The sequence below is a fragment of the Martes martes genome (genome assembly GCF_963455335.1).
Source record: "Martes martes genome assembly, chromosome: 1".
Taxonomy (NCBI): Eukaryota; Metazoa; Chordata; class Mammalia; order Carnivora; family Mustelidae; genus Martes; species Martes martes.
In genome coordinates this window covers 37,368,630-37,394,685 of record NC_137888.1, presented here as the reverse complement: position 1 = coordinate 37,394,685, position 26,056 = coordinate 37,368,630, and the positions used below count along the sequence as shown (strand labels likewise).

General features: G+C 33.1%; 1 protein-coding gene and 1 pseudogene across 8 annotated transcripts in view; one reads left to right on the top strand and one right to left on the bottom strand.

The window, feature by feature from the left end:
• The window catches only part of LOC308349504 (large ribosomal subunit protein eL8-like), a 121,614-nt pseudogene extending 115,957 nt beyond the window's left edge, over positions 1 to 5,657 (top strand). The window contains exon 2 of the transcript in view: positions 4,866 to 5,657. The product of the transcript in view is annotated as a large ribosomal subunit protein eL8-like (transcript). The remainder of the gene's footprint in view (positions 1 to 4,865) is intronic.
• CADM2 (cell adhesion molecule 2) overlaps positions 1 to 26,056 on the bottom strand; it is a gene marked incomplete at both ends in the record, with an annotated part of 1,059,071 nt that overhangs the window by 830,676 nt on the left and 202,339 nt on the right. The window lies entirely within an intron of this gene.

The following is a 26,056-nucleotide window of genomic DNA, read 5'->3' as shown; positions in this document are numbered from 1 at the left end:
CATCATTTAGACTTTCAGGATTTACTAATACCTTATACCACAGTTAATCATGTAACATATGTATACGTTCATGTAGTCACTCATTCATTCACTCAACAACTATTTGGATATATCGTGGAGTGTGAAAAAAAAAAAAAAAAAAAAAAACCTCTGTCCTTCTGGTGCTTTTATTCAGGACCATTGATTTTTATCAGATCCTATGATGTAATTAAACTACAATCAACATAGAGCACAAATATGGAACCGAAGTTTACCGGTTTATGGCCCAGTTATACTGGCAAAGAACTTACCAGTCTCTCAGCTTTTTCATTTGAAAATTGGAGATTATAAAGAGTATTTTGTCAAAACATTGCACTAATTATTAAATATATTAATATCGTTAGGCACTAAAAATGTTTGTGTCTGTGTCTGTGTGTATTCATTGTAAAAGTGAGTTGCTTGCTGTTGGTGAATCAAAAATAAGGTATGATCTATCTAAAAGTATGTCAGTAAAAGACAATGTGAGACAGAGCAAAACTTTGCATTAGGTTATGTAAAAAGAAAGTAGTAGGTAACTCTAAGAACGTAACTTTACATAGCTATTAATTTTACAAAGGTAATTATTGGCTTCCCCGCCTATCTCTGTTCTAAGGACTTCTATTTGTTTACATATATTTTGCCCATAAAGTATCATTTATATATACTGATTACAAAGCACAATCACCTATACGTTTCCCTTTTCTAAAAATAAAATTTGAAATTAAGAAAAAAATGGTTGCTACACATTTTAGCTCTTTACGTATCTGTCTTTTGACTCTTTTTTAAAGATCAAGTTAAATAAACACTAGGGATTTTATATGTACTTGACTAATTAATTGGCGCCGTTACCAATCTCATTGCGTTTATTAAGAAAACTTTATGAGAACAATAAATCCTAGTTCATCAGGGGAAATTAAAACTTATGGAAGTTAGTAAGAAATAATAATCACTGCATTCTACAAGTCGAGGTCGGCAGCACATAGGAGGACACATTCCCTTGTTACGTTCGGTGATTCAGACCTGCCGTTCATTAATTTGCTCAATACTTGCCCACCAATTCTTGTTCTCTGCCCTCTCTAAAAATGCCCTACTCAAAATTATCACCTTTCTTTTAAATTTCTGCAGCCACTAATTTTGTGTGAGTTTGGGGAATAATATAATTTCATGGACAGAATTCACTTATTAATTTCCTTAATTCATTTTAAACCCAACCACAGCACAGCCTTGGCATTCAGAGACAACACTTTGCAGAAGGTGAACAGTATAAATTTCAACACGGAAATGTGCCTGTGAAGTTTCACGTTTCCGATGATGGGGAAGAGTGGTTATAACACTTTACAGGAAGTAGAAAAAAACATGTGGTGAAAGCAGAAAACAAAAGAAATTTATTAAGGGCAAAGAAGTGCCTAACCACAAATAGCAAAGAAGAAAAACTTTGGCTTTAGCAGGGAACAGGAATCCCACTGAGAGCTGGTGGTGCTGTGGTGGGCAGCCCCTGGAATGACCTGCAATGGCCCTTGCCTTTGAATATTCTTCCCATTTGTAATCCTCTCCTTTTGAGTGTGGTCTGGACCTACGGACTCATTTCTAAAGAATACAATATAATAAAAGTAATAGGATGACACTTCCAAGATTAGGTTACAAAAGATTTCTGGCTATTGTCTTGCTCATTCTCTTGGTCTCTTTTGCTTTTGCTGAGGGAAATCAGCTGCCACGTGTGAACTGCCTAATGGAGAACTGGTATCTCTAGACAACAGTCATCAAGGACCTGGTGTGTGCCAACAGCCACGTGAGAGAGTGAGTTTGGATATGGACCTACGTGGGGCCTTGAGATGGCTATAGCCCCAGTCTCCACCTTGGTTACAGCTCTGGGAGAGGCTTTGAGCCAGGGTTCCCAGCTAAGGCTTGCCAGATTTCTTGACACAAATTATGAGAAAGTAATGTTTGTTGTTTCAAATCTACCTCGTTTACTTAATTTAATCGGAGTTATCTGTGCCCATGCACATCCATGCATTTGCTGTTAAAATAGTAGCTTCCGGAGGACAAAGTAATGCCAAAGAAATGTTGGTACACTGTTTATTTCAGAACATAAATGCATATCAGTTTATTTATGTGTCCTCTTGATAAACATAATAGATTTTTTCTATCAAAACGAGCTATTGATTGGAACTTAAATTACCTAAACAATTGTTTCAAACCCCTCATTTGCTTTAGCTTTAGATTATGAGATGCAAAAATTATTTATTCAAGGTTCAGTGTGCTTCCACTTATCATTTTGAAAAAGAAAAAGAAAAAAAGCTTGCAACCTAAATTTGAGGAATGCAAAGTTGATACCAAATCCTCTGTAATCTGTCAGAGGAAAACAACACCCTTTCAAGTCACAGGAAACCAAAAGCATGAAATGCCATTCTACATGGTTTCACTTATAGTTAATTCCATAAATTGTGATTAGTTTGAATATATGTAATATTAATAGCTAACTTTCTGCATCAACAGATGCAAACTTCAAAACCCTTGTCTATTTGCTCTTCATTTTTAAAATGCTTGCTTAAAAGATATAATATCAAGGGCTTTTCATGCTTAGAAAAAGACAGATAACCAAATGTAATCCTACAATAATATTTCTGCTTAAACTAGGTTATGCTGATTGACATGTACAGGATATTTTTATAAGCATACAAATATGAAAAAAAGAAATACACATATTGAATTCCATCTATTCTGAAAATAAAAACTAACTATATGAACTATATAGCAATATAATAGTCTTGTACTTATATTATTAAAAAAATCAGCAGAAAATATCCTGAGCAGATACAGAAGTAATCATACCTTTGCAAAATTATCATTCTCATATTTTAACAAATATTTTTCACATACTTGCAATGAACCAAAACCCACAACCAGAACTGATAAATCTATCTGATAGATATATAGTAATTTTGTGGTTACTTAAACATGCATTTCTGAAAAGGTTTATCAGCTATCTTTCAAAATGGTTTGTGGATACACATAACATTAAGAAAAAAACAAAGAACAAATAAGTTTTTAAAATGACAGCAAAGAATAGTGATGCTGAAAATAATTTAGAAATATGTGTCTTTCAGAGGTTTCTGCTATCAAATTAAATCATAGCCAACAGAAATTATAATTAGCACCCAATGCCATTATCTAAACTATTTAACATAGGAATAAAAATTTCTAGAATCAAAAATTTAAGCATTGACATGTTTTAAAATATCTCATTAAGTTTTACGAATTATTGAATGTAAACATCAATGGTAACTTGCATCATTATTTTATGTAAGGGAAAAATACTAATTTCACTCTGATACACTGGGATTTTAAGATGCTTCACAATACAGGTATGTTAAAATGTAAAAAAAAAATGTGCATGTTATGTCAATGAAACATGACAATCACTTTATTATTCTAATCAAAATACTCCAAAAAAAGCCTAAAGGTCTGCAAAGATTTGTTGAAGGGATATATTTGTGCTTTTTAAAATCCATTAAAATTACTTTTTTCAGTTACTATTTTTTTTAGACAAGAGTTTTTATTTCTGCGCTTATAAGAATCCACATTGGTTTTTAATGACCATCAATTACACTTCAATTTTTCATATTACTCATGAAAAAAAATAATTTAGACTCCTTTACAGAACTGCCAATTGCAATTTACCTTGGCTCTTTCAGGAAAGAGAAGGTTCATAAATCAGCATGTTAAGCATTTACTAAATGACAAAGAAACAAAATTACAAATGAATAATATAATCCAATATTTTCCTTCAAATAACAAATTTAATATAGTTTTAGTAAAGAGGTTCTTAAATTTATGATGGGACGTTTCTATTTTGTGTCTGAGTTTTATTAATGGAAAAATTCTCAAAAGGAACCTTAAAAATGTTTGGAAAAATTATTAATACTACCTTGCTTTAAAATTTCAATGAATAGAAAGTCTCAAACTATTGGGAAATCTTTAAAACAATAGCAAGTTAAATATTATGTTGGTGGCCTATAAAACATAGATATGATAGAATATTTTCTTCCAGCTTGCTAAGCCATGCAATTTCACTGTACTACAAAGAAAAGGCATCTGTTTTAATAAGGAGCTGATTTGGGGTTCTAACTGTGTGACCTTAGACAACATAAGTCCCCAGAATATTAATTTCTTTAACTGTGAGATGTACATTCCATACATACTTTTTTTTTTAGAATTAAAGAATGTTAAAAAAAGAATTAAAGAATGTGTATAAAGACTCCAGTTCAGTGTTTAACATTTAATTGTTATTCCTTATAAAAGGCACTTGCATTGTTTTATAAGCACATAAGGAGACACCTCATATAGTAGTCTTTCAACAAATACTAACACAATAACAATTTAATTTTTCAAAGTACATTAAAGCAAATAAAGTTCACCTTCCTTTAACGTACTCATAGAAATCATCAGTCCTTTTAGCTCTACAGTATAAACACAGAACTACATACATGTAATTTATCAACCTGGTCGGTGCACCTTAGGAGTCATTTGGTAACATCTGGAGATATTTTTGATTGTCAGGACTAGGGAGGGTCTACTGCTGGCATCGGCTGTGTATAGGCCAGAAATGCTGCTAACATCCTAAGGTGGACAAGATTGTCCTCAAAACAAGGAAGATCCAGCCCCAAATCTAAGTTGTGCTAGTACATGTTTCTGAGGGCAGCCATTAAACCATGTAAAGATATAAAATATGATAAATATAATGAAAGAACATGCCTGGAGGTAAGAATGTATCTACAGATTTTTCTAATTAGGATTGTTTTTTAACTGAAGATTTTTTAAAAGTGGGTTTGTATTCTCTCTTCCAGCCATCCAAGATGCTGCAAAGGAAAGAAGGCCAAGGGGAAGGAAGTGATCCTGCCTCGCTGTCGTGAAGAAGCAGGAGGCCAAAAAGGTGTTCAGTCCCCTGTGTGAGAAAAGGCCCAAGAATTCTGACATCAGACAGAACATCTAGCCCAAAAGGGAACTCATCTGCTCTGTCAAATGGCCCCGCTATATCTGGCTACAGAGGTGAAGGGTTATTCTCTGTAAACATCTAAAAGTTCTTCCCCCTTCCATTAACCAGTTTACCCAAGCCTGGACCACAAAACAATGACTCAGCTGCTTCAGCCGGCCCACAAATACAGACCAGAGACAAAGCAAGAGAAGAATCAGAGTTTGTTGGTTTGGACTAAGAAGAAAGCTCTGGTGACTAAGAGGTCACCTGTCCTTCAAGCTAGGGTTAATACTATTACCACCTTGGTGGAAAAAAAGAAAGCTCAGCTGGTAGTAATTGTACATGAGGTTGATCTCATTGAGCTGGTTGTCTTCCTGTCTCCAAGGAGAAGATGGGAGGCTCTCTAGGGCATTATCAAGGGAAAGGCCAGGCTGGGGAGTCTGGTGGACAGGAAGACCTGCACCACTGTTGCCTTCACACAAGTTACCTTGGAAGACAAAGGAGCTCTGGCTGAGTTGATGAGAGCTATCAGGACCAAGTACAATGACAGAAATGATGAAATCCGCTGTCACCATGGAGGCAATGTCTCCGGTCCAAAGTCAGTGGCTTACATTGCTAAGCTGGAAAAGGCAAAGCTAAGGCACTCACCACCAAACTTGGCTAAGTGTACACTGTTGAATTTTCTGTGCATGGAGGAAATAAAAAGTTCTCTTTAAAAAAAAGGGGGGGGTGGTTTGCTAATGTCATTATGTTATCTGCGTGCTTGTTAGTTGCTAGACTTTAGATTGTGAAGTATTCTATTTTTTTCTTTTCAAAATCAAGTATGTGACCGGTAACACTGTTCCACCATTGCTCTGGAACATAATTACGAATTCTTTCCTAGATGCTCAAGACAATAATTTCTGTGGATTTGTCTCATTTCCCACCCTCAATGGGAAAGAGAAAAAAAGAATATTCATAACAAATCTAAAGATTTATTAGGTGTCAGCAACTGCCATCTCCTTTATTCTAGTTTAAAAAGGTACTTTTAAAATCTTCTGGGACCCCTGGGTGGCTCAGTCAGTTAAGCATCTGACTCTTGATTTCAGCTCAGGTCATGATCTCAGGGTCCTGGGATCAAACTCCACGTTGGGCTTGGCACTCGGCAGGGAGTCTGTTTGTCTCCCTCTCCCATCGCCCTTCCCCCTGCTTGTGGTCACTCATGTTCTCTCTTAAATAAATAAATTTTAAAAAATATATAAAATTAAAAAAAAAATCTTCTATATTGCCAGCAACCATGTCCCTGCAACCATATTCAAATACCTGTGTCCTATCAAATCCCATTCTGAGGCATGCCGTCTTACCATAGCAGGACATTTTACCTATGGGCACTGTAATAAATGTTACATAGATCAAGCTAAATTGCCATAATACCTTCCTTCTAAAAGCTCCAGATTGTCTTTTGTGGTTGAAGAATAATCAATTAGTTACTCAATTCAATTCAACAAATATTTATTAAGCATCCATTCATTTTTGTATTTTCTCCCCTTGAGGGCTGCTATTCTTAAGAGCAGCTGGAAGCAAATGGCTCCCATTTATTAAAGACTTTTATTTTAAAGATGCTTAAGTGCATTTCATATCTCTTCAACTTCTCTTACCAAATCCTCAGAGGCTCCATTGTAGAGGAAATTCATGTTTTATCATACAAAAACAAGAGTAATGTGTTCCATTTTCATTTTGTCAGGAAAATATCAGCATTATAACTAGGGGAGGAATGTGCAGAGTAGACACGGTATGTCTAAATATGTCATATATTATTATTATAAGTAAGCTTATTTATACACTCATATTGATAATGTGAGTTTATCTTTCAAAATGTTACATGGGTTAAGGGTTTATACTGTATATTATAAGAAAATAGCATATTTTATTATATTTTAATTACTCCTGGTTTATATCAAAATTTTAATGGTACAGAAGCCTGTTAAGTGTTTTGGATAACATATTCTCTTATTTCCAATGAGGACCACCACATTTTCCCCTTTTTCTCTGGAGGAGCAGAAAGAGTAGTTAGATGCCAATTTTAAAATAAATATTCTTTATTTGGATCAATATATAGATGATTCCTTCCAAGAACATTAGTCACAGTACTGCTGGGAACTGTCTCCAGATTTATCCTAGCCAAAAAAAAAAAAGATAGAGCATCTTCTCTAGAGAACCCTTATGGCTTCTGTTCTCCCACCTTGAGATTCAGACGAGTACTCCCACTATATTCTCCTGGGATGCCAAAATAATACCCGATCTGTCATCCATCTTGGAGCTGGGGTTATGTTTCTCGTATAGGAGACTTAGTGCTTTGACACTTTGTAAGGTTGTTCCAAAGTCAATGTGCTAAGTATGTCAGAGAATACTACTGAAGATACCACAGAAGCACCTGTTTCCCTTAGTTTAAACTGTCCAAGCTCTGAACTGAGCTCATCCACCTCATAGTGAAGTTGAACTGTGGTCTAGGATGTTTATCTCGACTGATCCAATCTTTAATTCTCTACATACACATAAAAATGAGAGTTGATTACAACTAGAAATGGTACCCTTACTGCCTACACAATAAACTGCATTTTTTACAGCATGGCATTGAAAATTCTTACCAATCTGATTTCAACCAAGTTCTCGAGATGTTTCCCCTCCTGGGTGCTTGAAAAAAAACTATTTTATGTTCTGTCTTTTTAGAGCACGGTCTTCTTTACACTATACTTTTTACTGTTATATCTCAAATACCTTTTAAAATTAGTATTTTCCGAAGAAGAGGAAATGTATCTTTACTTAGCACCACCATAGTGCCTAAGAACAAAGTAGAAATTTAACTTTGAACAAAGTAGAAATTTAGCAATCTTTGAGGAACTGGAAATAATAAGCAAAATGAAACAAAACATATTGGCATATTTTCATCACAAAAAAGAGAAAAAACAATCAAATAAATATTGGGTTATTTCTCAGCCTTGAGAAATGTAATCCGTTGTTAAAGGAATGCTGCCATTAGGAGAATTATCATTTTCTTAATTATCCCACTTACCAAAAGACTTGCCTATCCCTGCATTTCTTGCCAAACTAACTGGCTTCTTAACCATTAGGAAACATGCTCACAAATACTTTGAAACTCTTGTTCCAAAGGTCATTTATAGTCTCTCAATCAAAAGTCCAAATATCTTTCTTGGTTCTTATCTTTATCCTTGCTGGTATTTGCCTCTCACACATACATCTTAAATCATTTCCATTATTTGACTTATGTGACATTTTACTTTCTCAACTCACCCCTTAACCCTCTGATTGCCTACTTAACTGTTTTATTCATATTCTGTCATTTAAACATCTATTTTTTCTATTTTTGTTCTTTATTCTCAGACCTCTTTTCCAGCTAAGACATAATTTAACTCATTTATTACTTCATGTACAAAGGTTCAGCCTCCACTTTCTCTAAAACGCAGGTCTCGGTAAATAAATGCTTATTAAATTGATTGCATTAAGTTGTAATTTTCTCTTACTATATCATCACTGTCACAACAGTAAGGAAAATATCCCATTCCTTATTTTGAAACTGTGTTCTGCAAATTGGGTCTCACATTATGGATTTTGTAATCTATAGACTATAAGGTAGTATTAAAATCTAATAAGTAAATATTTTTCTTTTCATAGGGCATGATATAGTTCAACTTTATATGAAATAGTAAAATTTATGAAGGGGTTAGTTTATTACCTTCAGATCTGAACATAAACAAAATAGCCATTAATTCAAATAGCTGTCTCAGCAGAAAGAGCTTTTTGAAGGCACTTGTGGGACTGGGCTAATCATCAGCAAGTTAGAAAGTGTCTCAGGAATGGAAATTACTGTGCATCTGGCTTCTCCCAGAACCCAGCTACATAATACATTGAAATGGAACATATTGCTTGTTGTTTTTTTTTTCTTTGTGAAATCTTTAAATAAATTTGGAGAAGATATTATCCTATCATGCTTTCTCATAGGATAATATTTCAGGACCACGATTACAAACAACAACAACAGAATGTATTACACAAACATGCTCTATTTTTATCCTTGTTGGTATTAATAGTCACATGCAGCGTTGATTTTTAGAAGTGAATTTTTCATGGAAAATAATAAAAGTGTGTTCATGGTTCAGTAAGTGAATCTCAGATGCATAACCACACTTGACAGATTTTAGCCTCTAATGCCTTAATCCTTCCCCAGCATCACTGATGAAATCTCTGAAAAGCTAAGTATTAATTTGAGAGTATCATTTTTGTTTACATCATCTGGAAAGGAGGATTCAGAGCGCATCTTGTGTAAATTGCAATTATACATAGCATACTTTTTAGAGCCATTTTCATATAACATTTTATATAATTGAATTGTATTCACTTGATTTGGGGGGCCGTGAGAATTAATGATACAGTCTAAACATGAGTCACTAAAATTAAAATAAAATGACTTCTAAACAGCAATATAATACTTAAAAGATTTATTGGGGAAAATAAATTTCCATTGCAGGTTAAAAATGAGGGCTTCACAAGAAAAATACACAGACAACTAGGGTATATAAAGCATTTATCTAAAAACAATGGTTAACTTTAATCTTTCATTTTAAAAGTGATTTATTTTGACATAATTTTAGGTTTGCAAGAGAGGTATAGTCATAGTATAGAAGGTTCCATATATTCTTATTCCAGTTTCTCCTAATGTTAGATCTTATATAATGATAGTACATTAATCAAAATTAAATTTTATGTTCTTATGTCCAAGCCAATATACCATGTTGCATTTATTTATCATAGCTCTTTCGTCTCTTACAATCTGTGATTCCTTGTCATTGACAACTTTGAAAAGTAATAGTCAGGTATTTTGTAGAATGTCCCTTAATTTGGAATCACCTAATGTTTGCTTATGATTAGATGGGGTTGTGGATTTTATGGTAGAATACTACAAAGGACAAATTCCTTTTCTAACATAACATATTATTGGCTACAGATACAAATGTGACATTATTGGTTAATTTGGATGTCTTGGTTAAAGTATCTGCTAGGCTTCTCCAGAATAGGGTTATTATTTTTCTTTTTCTAGACTCCATTAGAAGTCAGTCACTAAATCTAGATCTCACTGAAGAGGAGGACAATTAAGCTTCTCATCCTGAAAGAAGTAGTGTCAAAGACTTGTGGATATATGTTAAAAACACAACAATTAATAAGCAATTGGGGGGACACACTTGAAGAGATGTATACATATCCTCTTTCTCTCTTTATAAATCTGCCATTAATTTAGCATTTAGTTTACCATTTTATTTCTTAGTAATATTGACATATTATCTATATAAGAATATATATTATGCACATATGTGTATTATTTATTTATTTATTATTTATATAATTGTTCTTTTTTTTTCTTCATCTCAATGAAAGGTAAGCTCCAGAAGATGGATGGATCTTACGCACTTTTTTTTTTTACCTCATTTGTCAAAACGGAGGAAGTACCTCCCATTTAGTTGATAGATTTTTATTGATTAATTGAACACATGAATTAAAGAACCAAGAAATGTGTTTTTCGGGAGAACTTCCTTTAAAAAATCCAGTTGCATTTCAGTCTTATAAATATCAATTTATTTGACTTCTTAAATGGATGTGGCATGCTCATTTGTATGCATATTCTACTTTGCCTTCATAGAACTGTCATCAGATTATTCCTATATTATCAGTCAATTTTTCTATTCAGAGTTGCTGTATTCATTTAAGCCTTCAAGGAAATTTTTGGTCTATTTGTTCAGTTACTGTGCATCTTATGCACAAACTCCTCAGAGATGAATCATAGATCCTCTTTTTTTGCCGCTACATAATTTCATGAATTTTTTCCATCACATTCTCTGTTAGAGGCCAATCACTTACAACCTGGAAGTAATAGTATCACAAATTCCCTAAAGATTTGTCATTACCTCAACTAAAATCTTCTGGATTACATTTCAAGAAGAAATGGATAACAAATAAAAACTTGATTAACATCAGAAAAAAATAGCACTATATATTAGAAGCCTAAATTGTATTCTCATTCTTTATTCTTAGAACAGTTTACACTTATCAGTTCCTCAAATTTTTATACAGATATTGCCCAGTGTTGGCCTTTTGAATCTTCTGACTTTCAAGATCATGTTTGTCATAATCTCAATTGACTGCTTGGTCAATCTCTCTCTCTTCTCTCTTTCTGAGTCTCTGTCTCATAGCTTTTGTTCCAATCCAGTCTCTCCTCAAGCTTTGTCATATGGGGATTGCTTTCTAATAGTACTTTAGAAATCCTGCAGAACTTTGCAAATTCTAAACAGCAATAGTGAAAACTGAACATTTAAATTAAGAGAAAAATAACATCTAACTTTAGAAGTGGACAAGTGAGAAAAAGTAGGGTAAGCTTTTTCTCCTTTTTTCAGCCTGAAAAAATCTTTTCTAATTCTATGCTTCCTTCAGGTAGCAAAAGTCACCTTCTTAATGAGGTACTTAACACTATATAACATATTCTATATCGTACTTACTTTTTTTGTCTGATCACCCAGCTAGATAGAATGTAAGATAACAAAGATATTTTACCATGTATTATAATATCAATAACTCATTTCTTATGTACTTTTCTGTGTTTCCAGCACTGTATTTTGTACACTTCTATATCCCTAGTGCCCTCAGTATGGCTTTGCATAGAGTAAGTGCTCAGTAAATATTTGTAGGATTATAAATGTGAATAAAGTACTAAAGTAATCCTCTCAAATGAATGAAGCTGAATTTGTAAAATTTGTCATTTCAACATCCTATTAAATGAAAAAGATAATCTAAACATAAACAGTAAGATGGCTGGCTTAGTATTATATATGCAAAATATAAATGAAATTTACTTTTGCATTTTAGGTTGTATTACATATAATTGATCATTTGATGTTCATTTCATATATTTGACCACATATTGTCCATATTTGCAATTTCATATTGTCAATTTCTAGGCATATGTGAAAGAAATCTATCCCAAACCATCTTCTAAACACTTCAGTATATAGATTTGAAATAGATAGTAGTACCTCATTCTAAATATTTTCTACTACTCATAATTTCTTACCAAAAAAAACCAAAAACAAAACTATCCTAATGGCCCTAGATACTATATATTCAGAAAACTTAGAGAACAGAAATTATGTAGAAGAGCATATTTTTGGCATGGATCTCACATTCATGTTTTAAAAAGCAATTTTTGTTTTAAGTATCACAAATGCAAGAAGGAAACAAAAGTAACAACAACAAAAAAACCCTTCAAACAAACAGGCAGAATAGTTGTTATAAAAATAGTTGTTGTTTTATAGGGCACCATATTATTACACACCTTTTTTCTTACTTTTACTAAATTTGCACAAATTTGAATATGTATGTTCCCTGCCCACTCATTAGAAGCAACATTTAGAACAGAAAGGACGCTGATGTAGAGCATGTTGTTTACTGCAGCTTATGGGGTCAATTGAAAGATAATCAGTAAAACGAAAAGAAATTAAAAAAGAACAAAGGTATATATTTGAACATCTTTGCCATATGTGGAGAGGTTATTCATATACTTTCATACGTAGATAATGCATCACTGCATTTTCAAAGAGTTCACTTACACATATTAATAACTGAATAATCAGGAAAAATAATTGTATTGATTTCCTTTTATTCAGTCATGGAATTATTTTGTATATTTTGATTGACTTGTGTCAAAATTTGTAAAAATGTTTTTAATTCACATGTATAATCTTAAATTGATTCTAATTACTTTAATTTTAAATTATACTTTAATGCAAATGTAGCATTCCAAGTATAAATAGTGAAAGTAAAGTTATCAGAGCTTTTTTATTCTCAAGAGAACTTTCAGAAGTAAATTAGTTATCTGAGGCTTAAGTAGACTCAGATTTTTTATAGTTTTTTGTTAACTTAAGAATGACTAAATATATACAAATAGGAACCATTTAAATGTTCAGATACAAGGTAACCATTTTAAATTCATGCATTTCAATAATAGTCTGTTGAAAAAGACCTGTATTACACTTAAAATTCTGGATTTAAACAGAAGCAAAATAAACTTATTTGCAAATTTCTGCAAGTTTTTAATCCAAAACCTCCAGAATTAAGAGATTGTGAGGGGTGCCTGGGTGGATCAGTGGGTTAAGCCTCTACCTTTAGCTCAGGTCATGATCTCAGGGTCCTGCAATGGAGCCCCACATCGGGCTCTCTGCTCAGCAGGGAGTCTGCTTCCCCCCACCCCACCCATCTTTCTCTGCCTGCCTCTCTGCCTGCTTGTGATCTCTGCCTGTCAAATAAATAAATAAAATCTTTAAAAAAAAAAAAAGATTTTATTTATTTATTTGCAGAGATGGCAAGTAGGCAGAGAGGCAGACGGGGGTAAGGGGAAGCAGACTCCCTGCTGAGCAGAGAGCCCAATGTGGGACTTGATCCCAGGACCCTGGGATCATGACCTGAGCCAAAGGCAGAGGCTTCAGCCACTGAGCCACCCAGGCACCCCAATAAATAAAATCTTTAAAAAAGAAAAGAGATTGTGAATACACAGACCTCCATTGTCAGAATTTCAAAATTTGTCTAATTTCACATTTTAAGAAATGTGTAGCATAATCCATTGCAAATTTGTAGGTAAAAATGTTCCCCAAAGATATAGTAAAGAACAGAATTCAGCAAATATTGTTTTAAGACTCTAAAGCTTATTCCAAGGTATTATGGCAAGCAATATTTATATATGTGTTAAAATTCTTTATTGACTAGTAAATTTTATATACAATGTTTAACAACTATGGAAATTCAAGAAAAGTAAAAAGAAAAAAGTATATTCTTCAGGTTATAGTTTGTTATCTTTTAGGTAAATAGTTTTAATTTAAGCCATTGAAATATACATTAGCCAAAGTCCTACATTTAATGCTCACTTAGCATATATGGAAGGAACAATAACTGCCCTCTGTGTTTATTTATAATATATCCTAGCATTACATAAAATTATTATCAGTTCCAGATGGTAGCTAACTATATATAGGGTTGTAGACTTATTAATCAACATGAGTACAGGCAAATTTTTTGCATTTCTAATATTAAATCTCTAATCAAGATCACATTATTGAAAGTAGATGGCCGTTCACTCACACAAATAGAGAACTTAGCTACCACTACACCAGGAGTGGCTAATGGAATATTTCTCCCCCAGCAGTTTTTGAGTATCATTTTGCACATGGAATAACTGAAAAAAAATAAAATGATTGTATATGTAGACGTGAGTGACAACAGGTGAACAAATATTCTTCTTAGGTTAAAACTTTAGACAGTCCTTATTTCCTAGTGCTCATTAGGCCTAAGCAGGATACACAGACTACTGCCCTGGATAGAGAATGAGCTCACACCATCCTGTATGTACATGTCCTCTCTCAGCCGGAACGCAAGTGACCACAGCTTTATCAGAGCCTGATTAAGGAGCAGTGAGACTCTGGTTTTAGAAACATGTATATCACACTTTTGTTTAACATCAAAGATAGCTGTGATGTTTTGCTTCTCTATGCGAGGTGGCATCTCATCACTTCATATTCATTTGGTCTCAGAGTCTCAAATCCTGCCAACTCTAGTGTTATATGTGTATCTAAAGTAGAAAATAATTTTTCCAGTTTTATCTTTTGTGATAGTTTCATCAAACAGATATCAAAAGCCTACAGAGCATTAGTCAGGGACAGGGTGATTAGTTTCTCTCTTTATGGATGGGTAATTAATATAAAAAGGATGGAAAAAATCCTTAATCCCATTACACTTGATCCATCATTTAGCAATGCTTTTTGACTCTTCAAGGTAAAATCTGCATGTGAATTTCCCCAAAGCAATCAAGTCATCAGTTTCATAAAATTATAAAACCCCACAGCAAACTGCACATCACTGATAGAAAAAAGTGAGGTTTCTGACATTCATCGAAGAGTATCTCATTGAATAAAACTGTTTCAAAGATATCACTTTTAAAATTATTCCTAATAGAATTGACCTAATTTTGACTTAGCTTATACAATCCAAGGATAAAGGCAATACCTGCATAACAGAAAACACAGTATATCAAAAGACGGCTAGATATGAATCTACAGATAGTCTTTAGGAGTTGGCAAAGGGTTATGGCTCACAGTGACTGCAGTATTACAAAGTGACAGAGCAGTCACTGCCTTTATTGCATGATAAAGGCAAAGCTTTCTCAGAATGCTCAAGACAGTGTCTCAAAATCCATTAAGTGCAACTATCAAGATTGTGCATTGGTCTAATCCACAGTTTTAAATATTGTTGGTTTTTTTTTAAAGATTTATTTACTTTTTTGGATTTGAGAAAGTGAGAGAGTGAGAGAATGAGAAAGAGCAAGGGGTAGGGTGGGGAGGGCAGAGGAAGAGGGAGAGAGAATTCCAAGCACACTGAGTGCAGAGCCCGGCTTAGGACTCAATTCACAACCCTGAGATCATGACCTGAGACAAAATCAAGAGTCAAACACTTAGTTGACTGAGCCAACCAGGCGTCCCTGAGTTGTTATCATGACTATTTCCATTTTCTAATGTTCCATGTATCATAAGATTAGATAGGACTTAAATCAACTATAGTATCATTTATACAAATTATTGTATGTGAGACATACACAGACACACGCATGCACACATGTACTTTTATTAGTATTCCTTTACTTTCATTACTCTCCTCTTTGCATTACTTCAGTTTTTACCGAAATAAATGATTACCTCTCTTAATTGTGGTAATATACACAGAACATAAAATATACCATTTTAACAATTTTAAGTACACAGTTCTCACATTTTGGGGCAACTATCACCACTATCCATCTCCAAAACTTCTTCATATTTCCCTGCTGAAACTCTGTACTCACTAAACAGTAATTCCCCATTCCTTCCCCTCCCCAGTCCTTGGCAACTACCATTCTACTTTCTGTCCCTATCAGTTTGACAACTCTAGAAATGTCATGTAAGATGAATCATACAAATATTTGTCGTTTTGTGACTAGCTTATTTCTCTTAGCATAATATGTCAAGATTCATCCATGTTTTGGTGTGTGTCAGAGCTTCTTTCCTTCTTAAGGCTGAGTATTATTTCATTTTATTTATACACCACATTTTCCTTAGAAATGAGTAGACACTTGAGTTGCTTCCACCTTTTGGCTAATGTAAACAATGCTGCTATAAAAATGGGCACACACATGTCTTTTGAGTCTCTGCTTTCACTTCTTTTGGCTATGCACCTTAAGGAGGATTTGCTGGATCATATGGCAATTCTATCTTGAATTCTTGGAGGTAATGCCCTATCTTTTTCTACGTGGTAAATTTGGAAAATACTTTCCATTTCCCAGCAGCAATGTACAAGGGTTCTAATTTCTATGCATACTCTCCAACACTTGCTATCACATATAAAAATGTTGGCCATTTTTATATCTTCTTTAGAGAAAGGTCTATTCGAGTCCTTTGCTCATCACATTGCTTGTTTAATCGTTCTTGTTCTCCCCAAGCTAGAACAACAATATCTTGAGTCCAGAATCACAAAGCAAACTAATACATAGGGCAAAAATGATGTACTGTTATCCCCACTTCCTGATCCTGATACACCATCATCTTATTAGATTAAGTCAATCTTCTATCTTCCCTTTTCCTTCTCATTACATTTATACAGAATCAATAATGGCTGTGAAATACCCCAAATTTCTTAAGGTCAATACTGAAATTTAGTAAGTCTAAAATAGTAGATACATTTTTATAGCAAATTTTAATGTTTATATTAAATAAAGAGTAATTAAAAGGCAAAATACTGAATATTAGTTCAATTCAATTCAGCTATTTGGTTCTCTTAAGTTCACCCTAACACCCTTATTTCACTGTTTAAGAAAAAGCAAAGCTTGATGAAGACATGAGCCAGCTGGTAGTAAGAAACTTCAACAGAAATTGTCTTATACGGAAAATCAAACCCAAATTAATGCTGTAGGAAACAATAAAGAATTCTCCAACAAACTGGGTATCCCATTTTTCTGAGGATTTCTAGCTAAAAAGCAAATAAATAAACAAACAAATAAACAAATAAATGAACACAGAGCACTCCTGGGTTTCTCAAAAAGCAAAGAGCCAATGTTCAGGAGTTAAAATGAAGCAGGTTCCAGCTCGGTTGAATACTGAACTTTCTAAAAATCCAGAGGCCTACACAATGATGAGGTGGGCTGCTTTGGAAAGGAGTGAGCTCATTGTCCAATTTCAAGTATAAATAATAGAAAAAGAAGCCAAAATTATCACAAAAGGTTTTTCTGACCAGGAGGTTGAAATAGATGACCATTTTAATTCCTTAAAATTCCTGTGTTCATCTGATTCTAAGGCCATTCCTAAATATTATATGGAAAATAAAAAACAAAAGTTTTTACCCTAAGGACCAAACAGTCTAAGTCAGATGTCACCAAAATTATTGCTAACAGCAACACAAATAAGATATGCAGTTATACATGTTACAAACAGAAGAATCAGACATTATTTGGAAAGAAATTGTTTTAAGAACAGACTTTTGCCTGTAGCTTCAGCCTTAGAGATTGAATTGTTCCTACTACAGCAGGGCTCAAATGTCTCATTCATTTATGCTTCAGTGAATTTTCTTTAAATAAAATAAAATTCCTTACTCTTTAAAATGTCTCCTTATCGGTTTGTGTTTACGGACTTCCAGCTATATTTGTACATGTGTATACGATAGTCCAGAAATGTATCAAATTGTCAGTCATTCAAAAAATGATGACTCGGCATTCTAAAATGTCAGAGAGACATATTGCACTTGGTCAAGAGAAAACTCAAGAATCTTTAGCAGAAAGATTGAATTAAGTGAGTTGCTAACACTTAGAGCAAAAAAGAAAAAACTCACTCAAAAGTAAAACATCCTATACTGTCACATAAATGAGTTGAAATTATTTATAATTTATAATTACATGAAATCCTTTATTTTGAGGGATTTTGAATTGCTTTACAAAACGATCTTAGAAATCTTTTACATAATTGTAAAGTAACACTGTCTCCTCCCTATTCCACCTTCAACCTGTGATTTGTCAATCCCTGTCTATTCAAGTTCTGAAATACATAGATATGTATAGTATACGTATATGTGCAAATACATATATTTTAAGAGTTGAAAGTTTCAGAGGTTGAATATATGTTATTGTTTTTATTATATACATTCATACACACACATACATACATAAATCTGTGTAGTACTTCATCCTCACTGCCATCATCCTCGTCCAGATCATCCACCTCATCTCACACACAGCTCTTAAGAACAGCAGCCTGAGAGCATCTTCCAATAGCAGCAATGGTAGATGCAGACGATTACCTAGATCTATCCTTTGCAACATTCAAGGTGTAGCCTTTGCCCTCAAAAGAAAATTCAAACTACTTAGCCTGATCTTAAAAGACTCTCACACTGGGGTGTCTGGGTGGCTCAGTGGGTTAAAGGCTCTGCCTTCGGCTCAGGTCATGGTTTTAGGGTCCTGGGATCGAGTCCCGCGTCGGGCTCTCAGCTCAGCGTGGAGCCTGCTTCCCTTTCTCTCTCTCTGCCTGCCTCTCTGCCTACTTGTAATCTCTGTCTGTCAAATAAAAATAAAATCCCTTATGGGGCGCCTGGGTGGCTCAATGGGTTAAAGCCTCCGCCTTCGGCTCAGGTTATGATCCCAGGGTCCTGGGATGGAGCCCGCATCAGGCTTTCTGTTCAGCAGGGAGCCTGCTTCCCCCCACCCCCCTCTGCCTGCCTCTCTGCCTACTTGTGATCTCAGTCTGTCAAATAAGTAAATAAAATCTTAAAAAAAAAAAAAAAAGACTCTGACAATTTAGTTCCAGAATGTTTTTCTTTACTCCATATACCATCACGTTACCACCCCACAGCCTTCCAACTGTCAGTTCCTGAGCCTTTGCTCATGTTGTCTCCCCCACCTAGATTCTTCTCCTTAAGACTTCTACCAGTCAATGCCTATCACTTCAAAAATCTAAACGCCACTTTAACCACTTTGCATTTAGGTAAATTATCTCTGAGCTCACTTACTCAAAGGAATCATTACTCTTTGAATTTGATCAATTCTATGTATTTCACTAGAATAGTTGTTTTTGTAATGTCTTTGTATTGGATACTTAGTATCTTAAGGAGGACTATGACCTCTTGTTTTTGTGTCCCCTTATTTTTTTATATTACTTTGCTAGTAGGTAATCAGAATATATGTTGAATTGAATTGAACTCTCTTTTTACAACTAAAGAAACAAAAGTGAAGACTGTTAAAAAGTCTTACAGAAGATTAGACTGGGCATTACTGGGTGATTCTAAGAATAGAAACTGGGCTCACCCATGACTGCAGTCTGGTGATCTTCCCATTAGAGAATATTCATCCCCAGGTAACCTAATTTTTTTTGACAGCAAGCAATGCTGTAATACAAAAATAATTACTTAAAGGCACAGTAATATGAAACTAATTTATTAAGATAATGAATTTAACTTTAGTTTTTATTTAGATTTCTATAAATGGAACAAAAAAGTAAAAGATAAACATTGCTAGCTATAAGTGAAAATTTTTTATACAATATCAGCTTTTATATAATCTTCTTAGGATATGAATTTGAACAAATCATGAGGTCTTATAGACAGAAAAATAAACCCAGTATTGTATATAATGTTTATATGCAATTGCTACTTGAGACTCAACATCATACCAAGAGTTTGCCCAATGGTGTTTATTTGAAATTATATTTATATTTCAATTAGTAAGTAAAATATTCATATTTGTGTTCTTAAATTTTTGCTAAAATAAGAAAAAAGATATAACCATACATACAGAATCCTTTAATCTATTGATAAGAATGGCTACTTATATGAGGCTACCTAGGAATGAATAAGAACCAAATATAGATGATTCATCTAAGTTCCACCTCTACATTTGTCTGTCAATAAGCAAGTAGATAAACCTTTCTGTGTCTCATCTCTATAATAAGGATTAAAATGCTTACTTCCGTGGAAGGTCATAAGGATTATTTGGTGTGCATAAAGCACCTTAAATGAGAAAAGCTATTTTTGACTGCATATGTGTATAAAGATACACATTATTCTATTCCTACAAAATTTGTCATTCTGTCATGTTGTACTAGCTAATAAGAAACCCTTACAAATACAACACATATGAAAAACAATGATTCTACTTTTTTTAATGAAAAAAATCTCCACATACTTTTAACCCATAATTATCATGAATCCAGTAGTCATTCTCAAAAATAATTTCTGGACTTAGTATATTTCAATGATGTTGGCTGATTTATTTTTAACCACATCATTTCAAGAATATTCAAGCTAGGAATTCTGGGGTGTAAATCACTAGCATGTCTCTACAGACTCAAGCAAGCTATTCAACAATAAAGTGGAAGATGACGAGAATAATGCCGTTTGAAAGAAAAAGCGTGCACCTACAGTTTATTTGTTTTAGAAAAAATTACCTTTGCTTTCCAACATATTTAATGTAAATTTTTAAAAAATCAGTGAAAACAATTATTTCAGGGTCCTTTTCATCTAAGTTCACTGCTCCAATAATCTGGTTTGGTCTAGGTATAAGATTTTGATTATCTAGGGAAACAAATTTCCTTCACAAATATTCCAGGCTTTTGATACTTGAGTGAAACAGTCATACTGTTTACCAAATTATAGCAAGTTTATGTACTTCTGTGATCTTTGTAGCTGGGAGTAGTATTAAAATTAAACTCTGTTGTATAAAGAATCTTTACCAAAATTTGTGATTAAACACTCAGCTTACTCAGGTAAATGGGACTAATGAGATATGTCCAAACCAAGAATTGTTTTCCTCTCAAAGCAGATCTGAGTCAGTTCCTTCCAACATAAGGGCAAACAAGTATACCAAGCCTCAAAGTTCAGCACTGCAGGGAAAAGGCACAAAGCATTTCCTTCGGAAATTTTTTAAAAGCAGATGTTACCAATCTACCATCAGATCCTTTGAAAAATCAGACTATTTTACCCAGGACACATCTAATTTTCTGCGGCATAACTTACTCTAAAAGGCCTGAGGGTAAATTGTTTGCAAAACGTATTCCTAGGTAAATAAATAATTTGACCCATGAATGGAAATGTTGGAAAGACTCCAATTAAATAGCAAGAGAGCTAAAAAATATGTTGTTTTAATTTTAAAGTAGTCGATCTCAAACTATTGTTTCTGACACTAGTTATATGGTAGGGCCATCTTTTTTGTTGAGGTCTCTTAGTTTCTGACAATAATACCATATTATCAGCTCAGAAGAAAACATCTTTTGAATTCTCTATGGCAAAGAAATATAATTTGCTCGATACTTTCTGTGAATGAATAATTCTGACAAAAAAAGTTTCCACGACAAAATAGTACTATTACAGTCTTACTTGATGAACTGTTTCCTTAGTACACTGAAAATCATTATGTGTTTGTAGTAATCTTATTTCAAAATTCTTTTGGTGGTTTTCACAGAAAAATATGAATACTGAGACATTTTACTTTCTTTAGGGAAATCACCTTTCATCATATTACATTATAATCCTTACAAAGAAAGATAAGAGGTTGCTTAAGTTTCAAATGTCATTTTGCCTCCATAAAAATTATTTTATAGATAATACATTTAATTTAGTTTGAGAATTAAGAAAGGAACTCTTAGAAGCACAATTGTGTAAGTAAACACAGATGCAGGGACTCAAGTTTGAATGAAACAAAAATATAAGAAAATTTTTACTAAATTCAGCAGTTATTGAATAACTGCTAGAACTATTGTATTTGTTCATTCGCTTTTCAAATACGTATTAAGTGTTTGCTATATGCCAGATAATTAGCATGGAATTTGTCTTCATTACCTAATATTTCAAAAAGTAATACAAAGAAGGATGAATGTGATGACTTTTACAAAAGGTAAAACCTTGGTTGTGTTGAAAGTGATGTGAGATATATTCATTCAGTCTTACTTCAGAACGTACAGCACATTTACATGGAGCCCCAAAATATAATTAAGATAATAAAGAAAGAAAATGATGGCATGGGCATCAATACCAGCAAGGCAAATTTGCAGATTAGATAAAATTTAGGCAAAGATACTGTTTTAAAGAAAACCAAATATAATCACCATGAACTTGTCTTGATTTATAAAATAAAATGTATTTTAAATGTCTGAGTTATTTTTCTCAAAGTACTATATAAATGGTGAACAATTAGAAAAAATCAAATGTTAAAATTATTGTAATAATACATATTCACTTGAATACCATGTAGGCATTATCAATAATGTTATAAAAATGAGAGTATGGAAAATTAGGCACACTATAATGCTTTCCAAAATAAATTACAAACATTTCAGTTAACATGATCACTCTCTATGCAGTAATAGAATTGTTCCATTTGATCTTAGTGCCTTTTACTGTTTAGGTTCCAAGCTCCATGATGAAAGGAGCCTAATTCTTGGTAGGACTTTTCACACCCGAAGGTTTATCCATTTTCTTGTCTACTTTTCTCCCAATCAAGTAAAAATACTCTGAAATACCACTTTTAGCGATTACATAATAAATATTTCCCAAATTTTAAATGGAATTTAGAGCTGGGCATTTTCATTCAGATTTATACTGAATTTTCCACCTAATGATTCATTATTTGAGGGAAGAGTCCTCTAATTCCCCTGTCAGTTTCAAAACTTTTATATGAAAGTCAAGCTTTATACAACAATCTTTTGAAACTATCCGTCCTTTTTAAAATAAGAAACAAACATGTTCATTTGAAATAAAAGTTAACCTCACAGCTTCAAATATATTGGCAAAAGCCTTAGGAAATAATTATTCCTTATCATGCAATAATAATTGCTGTAATTATTGGTTAGTGATTTAATTTCTATTTCTAAGTAAACTAAGGCATGCTTCAATAGTGTGAAAATCTGTTTTAGAATATTTAGTTACTAAATATTTTTTTCTAAACCGAACATTTGTTACCAGATGATCGCATAAGTAGATAAATCTATTTTTAATTTTATTGTATACAATCTAAATAAGTTGAATGTTGCTCTAGAAAAATGAGGATAAAAACCATTGCATGATTGGCATTTTTACTGTCCAAGTAAAAATACTTGTAAAAATACAAGTACTCCTTCCTCTCTATTGATGAGTGAGCTCATGACTTTGTTGTTGTTTTGTTTTTTGGTTTTTGGTGTTTTTTTTAGGATTTTATTTATTTATTTGACAGAGAGAGAAATTATAAGTAGACAGAGAGGCAGGCGGGGGGTGGAGAGGGAAGCAGGCTCCCTGCTGAGCGGAGAGCCTGATGCCACTTGATCCCAGGACCCTGAGCTAATGACCTGAGCCAAGGCAGAGGCTTAATCCAATGAGCCACCCAGGTGCCCCTTGTTTGTTTTGTTTTAAACAATATTTCAACATGCTGACTTGGATGTGAGTGGAAGAAAATACATTTTGACTTGGCACTAGTAAACAAACATTTGGAATTTAGAAGAATTTAAACTTTTAAATTATTATTCTAAAATTTCCCTAAAACAAGTTTATAAAAAAAACATTAGTTTTTCCTTAACTATATTACACTATAGAGAAATTTAACTCAATAGAAAGATGTATTTTACTATTTGTGATTCCTCAAAAGGTATTTTTTATTGTTCACATATCTGTGAATAGAACAATTATGATTCAATATCTTACTATAGAGTCTAGAGAACCAAGTCATATATCATGCTTTCTATCTCATTACACAGTAACTGAATTTCTATGCTATATACAATTTTTATAATATATATTTAATAAGTAATACACAGTTTAATATATGACACATCATACTGAATTAAAAGCTTAAAAAATTACAACGAATGGGATAGTATGGGTAGAGGGTGTTTTAAGATCTTTGTTTTCTAGAGATTAGTACATTCCATTTACATTGCTTTGCTAATAATAAGGCAAACGCAAAGGCAGCTTCAATGTAATGAAGTAGAGCTTCACTGAGAGTCATTAGGCACTGATTTTAATGCCACGTCTACAAATGACATTATGAACTTGGGACTATATTTCAAACTTCCTGTGCCTTGAAGAGCTATATCTGGGTTAAGTGAATCTACATCAAAAAACAGCTAGGAAGGAAAAATAAAAATACCTTTACAGAACTATACTAGACAAATTTATAAGATACAATCTATCAGAACTCATGCCAGAATGCCCCAAGATAGTTAATATAAATCCACTGAGAATATTACATTCAGAGAACTATAATTACTGGTTAGTAAGTTAATTTTCCTAAGAGGCAAATACTGTATCACTTACTCTTTGAGAAAAATAGTAATCAATTTTAAATGAAACTTGGACATGTTTACAGACTCTTGCCTATGTTTTTAAACATGTAACTTCTTAAGCTGGTATGAATTTCATATCTTAAAGGATAATGTTTATCACAGACTCATCACATTCCTTCATTACCTAAAACATACTGAAGCAAAAAAAAAAAATCTTTAAATATTTAGAAGTTTTTCACTATGAGAAGTATATGTCACTACAAAGAAACACCTACTAAAATTATATACCCTAAAGTATATATTATATCAATATGAAAAAATATTTATTTGCTCTTATAAATTTATTAAGCAAAGCCCAGAGCAATATAGCATTAAGAGTAATTTTTAAAATAGAGTGGGAATTCCTTTTTAAATGCATTCTTAAGTTCTTAAAGTTTTCTTAAATCACTGAATTAAGTATTTCTCTTTAAAGATTTGTGAGTATGTTTAACTTTATTTAGATAAGAAATTGGCAATATCATCTTATGGAAGAGATGTAGTTTTTAACATTTATCTTTTGTGATGTGTTTTGCAGGTATGCAAAGATAAGTGAAATTTTAGAGCTGTGATTATATGAACTAGAAATTAATTTATGAAATTGGTCAGGGAGCTGATTATAGTCCCCAGTTAGTAAACTTAGTGCAAAAATATTTTACTATCCTCTTATATTCTGGGATTCTTTATTATATAACTGTGGACCTTAAGATTTGGAGGTACTCTTTGACATTTTCCATTCCATGTGATATCAAGATTACATATATGAAAAATATATTTAACATTCAAGACTAAATAGATGAAAAATATGTTTAACTATATTACATAATAGTTCTTGACTGCTTCTATATTATGTATTTTGATGAAAATAGTCTTGCTTGTTCTTTCCAAGTTTGAAAGGAATGTCACCACTTAAAAATGGAAATAAAAACTTCATGTTAAATGTACTATTTCACAAAAATAATAATGTATAAATATTACCATGTTTAAACATGTGAAAGACAAATCCCCAAATAAGGACACATCCTAATGTGTTTATTCATTTGGGGCAGATTCTCATTCTAAAAGAAATAATAAAGCAATCGCAGAGATTTGCCTATACAAATCAAGACATGCCTGATTGTATTCTGAACAACTCTCAAGAGATGTATTCCTGCAGCATCCTCTATCAGGAAATGGAGGAAAGTTTAACTTTGAATACTGGAATTCAGTGAGAGCAGGCATCCCCCTAAAGGGCTGCTGTTTGAGTATTTAGGATTTTAAAGATCTGTGTCCGACAATTGATTGGGGGCTAGAGCCAGAGGCACAAATGGACTCAGAGGCAAAGATTTACCCAAACATCTTTCAGTATTCCTTTTATCTCCCCTCTTCTCGAGGGAGAAATTATAAACTATACCTTGATACTTTCTGTAATGTTGTCTCTTTAGTATCTTTGGAAAAGACAATACCAGGAAGTTGACTTAACATTTTATGATACTTGTCAATATCTACCAGTTATCTGTTTAAATTTTCATCCATACCCAGCTCACTTTCACGTAGCTACCCCAAGATTTCCCGTGAAAAGTATCTAAGATAAGCCAAGAAGGCAAAGAAGCCCAAGGACAAATGACTCCTCCGTCTATCCATTCACAGTAGCTGTTTCTTCAAATATAACACATGCAGTTACTGCTATCAATTT